Source organism: Hibiscus syriacus, unplaced genomic scaffold, assembly GCF_006381635.1.
Source record: "Hibiscus syriacus cultivar Baekdansim isolate YM2019G1 unplaced genomic scaffold, ASM638163v2 tig00117017_pilon, whole genome shotgun sequence".
NCBI lineage: Eukaryota > Viridiplantae > Streptophyta > Magnoliopsida > Malvales > Malvaceae > Hibiscus > Hibiscus syriacus.
Window position 1 is genome coordinate 2,971,010 of NW_024063526.1, and position 7,106 is coordinate 2,978,115.

Genomic DNA, 7,106 nt, shown 5'->3' on the forward strand with positions numbered 1-7,106 from the left:
CCACTGAACTTCCTGCAGTTCATAAAACGGTCTGCCAACTTTAAAATTTTGCAATTTAACCCACTGTTTCTTTCAAAATACCAAATTAAATCCACCACTTTATAATTTCTTAAATTTAGCCCCTAAATTTGGGTGTTACAATTCTCCCCTCCTTAAAAGAATTTTGTCCCCGAAATTCATTCGTGTCACATAATTGCAGAAATGAAACTTCCATCAGTTCTTTCATATCTTTCATGTAGCTCTTATAGAAATACGAATCCTCCACTAATCCTTAACTAGCTGAGTATACATTCTTATCATAACTTTTCCTCATTTCAATAAAAGAATCTGAACGAAAATTTTCTCGAGTAATCAATCTCTTCAGAATTCTCCCTCTGTCCAAGTAAATAATCAAAACAACTTTATCCTTGTGAAATCTATTCAGCTTTGGCTACGTGAGTAGGCTCATAGAGCAACAGCATATCTCAATTTCATTTCCGGAGTCAAGTCAGAATTTCTCGGATAATTAACTCTCACATGGCTCCTGAGGTACTTTACAGCATTTATACAGATGTTACTGGTATTCCTTTTTGCAAAGGTAGAGTCTTAACTAATAGAAACTTAGGTTTACTCATTACAGATAGGGACTCAACCATGGAGTTCCAGCTTAGAGAGGTACGATTGCAGTCTAGGGGCATGTACTGATCAGACATATTTTGACATCCGATCGGCCGATCTAACTTGAAAATTTTGACTCAAACCAAAGCTCTGATACCACTAAATGTAACCCCCACAGACCGATAAGGGTAACCAGTTCCGATCTGGGGTGTCATATTTGGGCCACCGGAGCGACCCACTGTAAAAATAGCGGAAAATTTAAAACTTTTATTGAAACGTGTAACTTATAAAATCAGTTGTCACTATTTAAAATAAAACAAATTTCCAGACTCGTATATAAATCAAAATACAATTACATGCCCCCTAATCACATGTACCATACTCTGCAACAACGCCGGAAAAACTCCCTTACTGAAGTCGATAGATGCACTGGTACAATTCTTTTAACCTGAAAAGGTGAGTAATAGAGTGAGCTTTGAAAAGCTCAGTAATACATAACTACCATATAATGCTGAAGAACGTGCAGATACAGATAAACATACATATCCTTATTATTTCCAAAAATTTATAGATTTTTATGCTGAGCAGAGATTCTACTGTTATTTCAGATGGTAACGGACAATGAGCTTTCAGTTCAGTCAAATATTTCGTATGACTGAGTTCAGGAGATCAGAATAGGTTATCTAGTTTGTTCCTATAAAACCAGTAAAAAGATATATATATATATATATATATATATATTTTAAAGCATATATATATATACCCCATCCATTCACAATCTGTTTATGTAGGTTCCCCGGAACCATACACCCCGCAGAACCAGTAACAATAAGGCTCTGAGCACACAGCCGAGGAGCCTGCAGTAATCTTCCTCCAGCAATAAACCCCCCAGATAAAACATTTCTCCGTCGGTAAACGAAGATATCATAAATCAAAACAGAATTCATATCAAATAACAGAACAGAATCCAGATCAGAATCAGAACAGAATTCAGGTAACGTATCAGAACAGAATTTAATTCGGAAATCAGATAAAATATTTATATAATTAGGGAACACACCAGAGTTTACAGGTATTATTTAGAGGTACTGTATCAGGCAGAGAAACACAGTTATTCAGTATGCCGATAGAATATCGAAATTCAGAATCACTATTGGAAGAGTTCAATAACTGACAAAATCATCAATTATTCAGAATATGACTTGAGCTATAAGGAAGAAATGAAGATTCATGACATTTACAATCTATGTCGATTGATCGGATTATCAAACAACTGTTAAATGAATAGCTCCCAAATTAATGCTTGTCGATTGATCAATTCATTGTTCTTCCAGGGTATTTACTCTTTAATACCACAAAATCTTGTCCATAGATCATTTTCAGAATCATCACTGAATAGATCTTCCAATGTATTTATTTTATTTTTACGCTTCCAATATATCATGAAATACTGACATGCTTGATTTGTAGTTCATGATCTAGAAGAACAGTACATTGTGTATGTTCATTAACGTTTCCAGACTCATTCACATCACTTACTTAATGCTTAGTGCTTGAGGTTTCTTAGTTCATTTAGCATTCAAGTCTATTCCAGTTACTTCAGGATTTTCCAGAGTAATTCCGTACGTTTCTGAATTTCAGATACATATTGTACTTCCGTTCAGTTTAGTTTGGTCTTCGTGGTTGATTTGTCGAACAAATATCCAATTCTTAGTACCGAATGCAATCTAGAGTTGAGCTGAGCTGAATACTTCCAAAATTATCATTGAGCTAAACTTGAGTAGACGAACATGTATTTAAGTAATATCTATGTCGTTCAGGTACTGACATATTATTAAGGTTGATCGGCTCACTTAAGTTATGTTCCATAACTTTTAAAGGTAGTCCAATACCTATGCTTATTTGGATTCCTTAATTAATCCAAGGTATTTACTTAGTTTAGGCCATAAGGTTATTTTGGTAATTTTGGTGTTCAGTTTTATTCCATTTATTTCAGAGCTCGAGGATATCCAATCATTCCTGAGCTTGGTGATATTCTTGGGTCATTTCCATTACATGGGTATTTTGGTCATTCTACAGATCTACAGTATTTCAATCTTTTCCTACCATCCAATCTTATTATTTAATTCAATCTTATTATTTACTTCAGTCCTTTTGAACAATTCTGACAGCAGAATACCCCCGATAAATTATTCTTCAAGTATTTACTCATTAATCGAATAATTACGGGTCAAGTGTCTTCTCAGATTTTACAAACGGAATATCAGGAATTTTCCTGCACTAAGTCAGGATCTTAACAATTAAATCCGTACTTAATCGAGTTAAGTATGAATCCCCTAAGTATTTTCTCATTCAGAGTCAACTCAGACTATTCTACCTCTTAAGGGCATTTTCATAATTTCTTAACCAGATAATTTCGATATTAGCTCTTAACGAAAATAATATAATTTAGAGATCCTATGATTAATTGCTTTCTTGAATACTCTCTGATCTTGAAACGGTTCTCTTAACAAACTTCTAGTATTCTTCACAAACTCTCATAGGATTAAAAACCAGTTATCCATAATTTCCAAATAAAACTAACATTTCTTATGCACATCAATATTTTATCAGATCAATATGTCTGTAAAATCCTCTTATCTAACTTCCATATTCAAATCTTGTCTTTTTATAACATAAGGGTATTTTCGTAATTTTACCCTACCAGAGTATTCTCATAATTTCTCATCCAAGTACCTTTAACATTTAACCTTTGATGAAATAAATTATAAGTTGCAGATACAGGGCTGATTTCTTTATCACTAATCATAAACTTGTAATTTAATCTAACAATTTCTCAATCTTTTATATTAGTCATTCAATCCGTAATCAGTTACAGAATTTCTACCACATCATATCAAGTGTATAAATTATTCAACTCCACCAAAGTGACCAACATTATCTTGTTCATGCATTTATCAATATAAACATGTTCCATAAAGCATAAAGAGGTAGTAAAGTATTACCTCGATTTCTGTGCAATACTGATCGACCATAAAAATTCCATTCGAACACCTTTGATCTTCAATTCAACTTCCAATATTTCCTCGGATCCATATAAACAGAAATTACATAAAAAACGGAGCTTAATTCTGAAAAACGGATCGAATCGGATGATAAATCAGTCAAAAACAGCTTACCGGGTTTGAATTTGGCAAAACTGACTTCGGATTTGGATTCAGGACGTCAAAAGCATAAAATATGGCTTTTCAAAAATATCGAGGCCTTCGGGTTCGAATTTTGAGAAACGGACTGCGGAATCAGATTTGGAACGTCGAAAAATGTCAGGATAGGTATACTCGGTCAAAGGCAAAGGTCGTTTAATGCCTGGTCAAAGCCAGTCAAAGTTTTGGTCAATAGTGGTCAACGCCAGTACACGGGTCAACGGGTCGGGTCAACGGGTCGAGTCAACAGGTCAGGTTGGGTCAACAGGTAAACGGGTCGGGTCGGGTCGAGTTGTGACCGGTCAAATGGGTTACAAAACCAGTCAAACCAGTCATTTTTCCTTCCCCACGCGCAGTGGCGGCGCGTAGGGGCGCGTGAACAGTGTACTGATATCGGAAAATTCCCGGAAAAATTCCTAAAAATTATTTTAATCGATTTTGAGATACTTACAAAGCTCAGTTCAATTTTTTGAACGACGGAGGGCTTGATTTCAACGAATCAAAAAATTTGACCGCTTCACCTCCACACGCGCCGCCGCCGCCGGAGAAAAGGGAGGACACCGGTGGACTCGGAACGGCTCAGGGAACACGATGGTGCGGGAGGTGTCGTAAACGGATGACCCGATCGTCGTGAATCGATGAAAACCCAACTAAAATTGAGTTATTACCGACGATACTTCCGTCTGAAATTCACGACGAACGGTGATGATTCACGAAGAAAAGTATGAGGGGTTTGGTTCCTCGGTTGACAACGAACACGATGGTGGTTTTGGCTCGTCGATCGGAGGTCAGACGACGAGTAGATCGGAGTTGGAAGGAGGGTTGACGGGAGAGGGAAAACTGGAAAAATTTCTGGAAACATACGAGAGATTGGGAGTATATATCATCTCATAATTAAAAATGGCTAAACCAAGAGTTTAGCCACTGAACTTCCTGCACTTCACAAAACGATCTGCCAACTTTAAAATTTTGCAATTTAACCCACTGTTTCTTTCAAAATACCAAATTAAATCCACCACTTTATAATTTCTTAAATTTAGCCCCTAAATTGGGGTGTTACATGGGGAGTATTCATTTTCCATATCTTTGTTTTTAAATTCGATATACGTTTTGGGACAAAAAGGAATAAGTGAGGGGGAAGGAAAAACATGTCGTCAAAATTTTCCTTGATTTGTTTAATTGTTTGAAATTGAGTTATTCTGATGTTGATATGTTGGGATCGTTGGTTACTAGTCTTGAATTTCTCTTTATACTCTTGTTTCCTTTTGGATTATGACCATGTTTTTTTATCGAATTTAATTTGCATGATTGGTGATTGATATGTAACCCCCCAGACCGATGCAGGTAGCCCGATCTGATCCAGGAAGTCACATTAGGGCCACCGGAGCGACCCACTGTAAAAATAGCGGAAAATTTAAATTTTTTAATCCGAACATGTAAACTTATAAAATCATTTGTCACTAATATAAATCAAAATACAATTACATGCCCCCTAATCACATGTACCATACTCTGCTACAACGCCGGAAAAACTCCCTTACTGAAGTCGATAGATGCACTGGTACAATTCTTTTAACCTGAAAAGGTGAGTAATAGAATGAGCTTCGAAAAGCTCAGTAATACAGAACTACCATATGATGCTGGAAAACGTGCAGATACAGATAAACATATTTTCCTTATTGATTCAGATATTTACAGATTTTTATACTGAGCAGGAATCCTACTGATATTTCAGGTGCTAACGGACAATGAGCTTTCAGTTCAGATAAATAATTCGGATGATTGAGTTCAGGAGTTCAGAATAGGTTTCTAGTGTGTTCCCGAAAATTCAGTAAAAAGATACAGATTTTTAAAACATATATATATATATACCCCCATCCGTTCACATCATAAATGTGTAGGTTCCCCAGAACTATACACCCAACCGCACATGCCATTTAGACCCTGAGCACAAAGCCGAGGAGTCTGCAGATAATCTTCCTCCAACAATAAACCCCCAGATAAAACATTTCTCCGTCGGTAAACGGAGATATCAGAAATCAAAATATAATTCAGATCAGATATCATAACAGAATCCAGGTTAGGAATCAGAACAGATTTCAGATCAGATGTCAAACATAATTCAAATCAGAAATCAGATAAATATTCATATAAGTAAGGGACACACTAGAGTTTCCAATATTATTTAGAGATACAGGATAATCTTATCGGGCATAGAAACACAAATCTTTAGTTTACCGATAGAATGTTGAAATTTAGAATCACTATTGGAAGAGTTCATTAACTGACAGAATCATCAGTTATTCAGAATGTGAATTATCAGGATCATATCTTATTCGGACAGTTTTCAGAAGTTGTACGTAATCAGAAGGGTATTCAGAGTCCTTTGTATCCATGTCAATTGATCGGATAATCGAACAACTTGATAACGAAGATTCAGAACCTTAACAATTATATCCACTGGTCAATTCATTTCCCTTCCAGGGTAGTTTTTTTTTTTATACCACAAATTCTTGTTCATAGATCACCTTCAGAATCATCGCTGAATAGATCTTCCAATGATCTTTATTTCATTTCCAAGCTTCCACGATATCATGAAATACTGACGTGCTTGATTTGTAGTTCATGTTCCATAAGGACAGTACATCTTATAAACTCATCAGAATTTCCAGACTTATCCAATTCACTTACTTAATCCTCGATCATTGAGGTCACTTAGCTTATTTAGCAGTCAAATCCATTCCAGTTACTTCGGGGTTTTTCAGAGTAATTTAGACGTTACTGAATTTTAGATATATGTTGTACTTCCATTCCATTCGATTTGGTCTTCATGGTTGATTTGACTAACAAACGTCCATTCATAGTACTGAATGCGATCTAGAGTTGAGTTGAGTTGAATACTTCCAAAATTATCATCGAGCCAAACTTAAGAAGACGAACACGCATTCCAGTAATATCTATATCATTCAGGTATTGACATAGATTTAGGGTTGATCTACTCACTTAAATTGTTTTCCATTACCTTTAAAGGTAGTCCAATACTTATCTTACTTGGATTCCTTAATTAATCCAAGACATTTACTTAATTTAGGCCTAAGGGTATTTTGGTAATTTTGATGTTCAGTTTTATTCCATTCATTAAGAGCTCGAGGATATTCAATCATTCCTGAGCTTGGTGATATTCTTGGGTCATTTCTATTACAGGGGTATTTTGGTCATTTTACAGATTCACGGTATTTCAATCTTTTCCTTTCATCCGATCTTATTATTTAATTCAATCTTATCATTTACTTCAGTCCTTTCGAA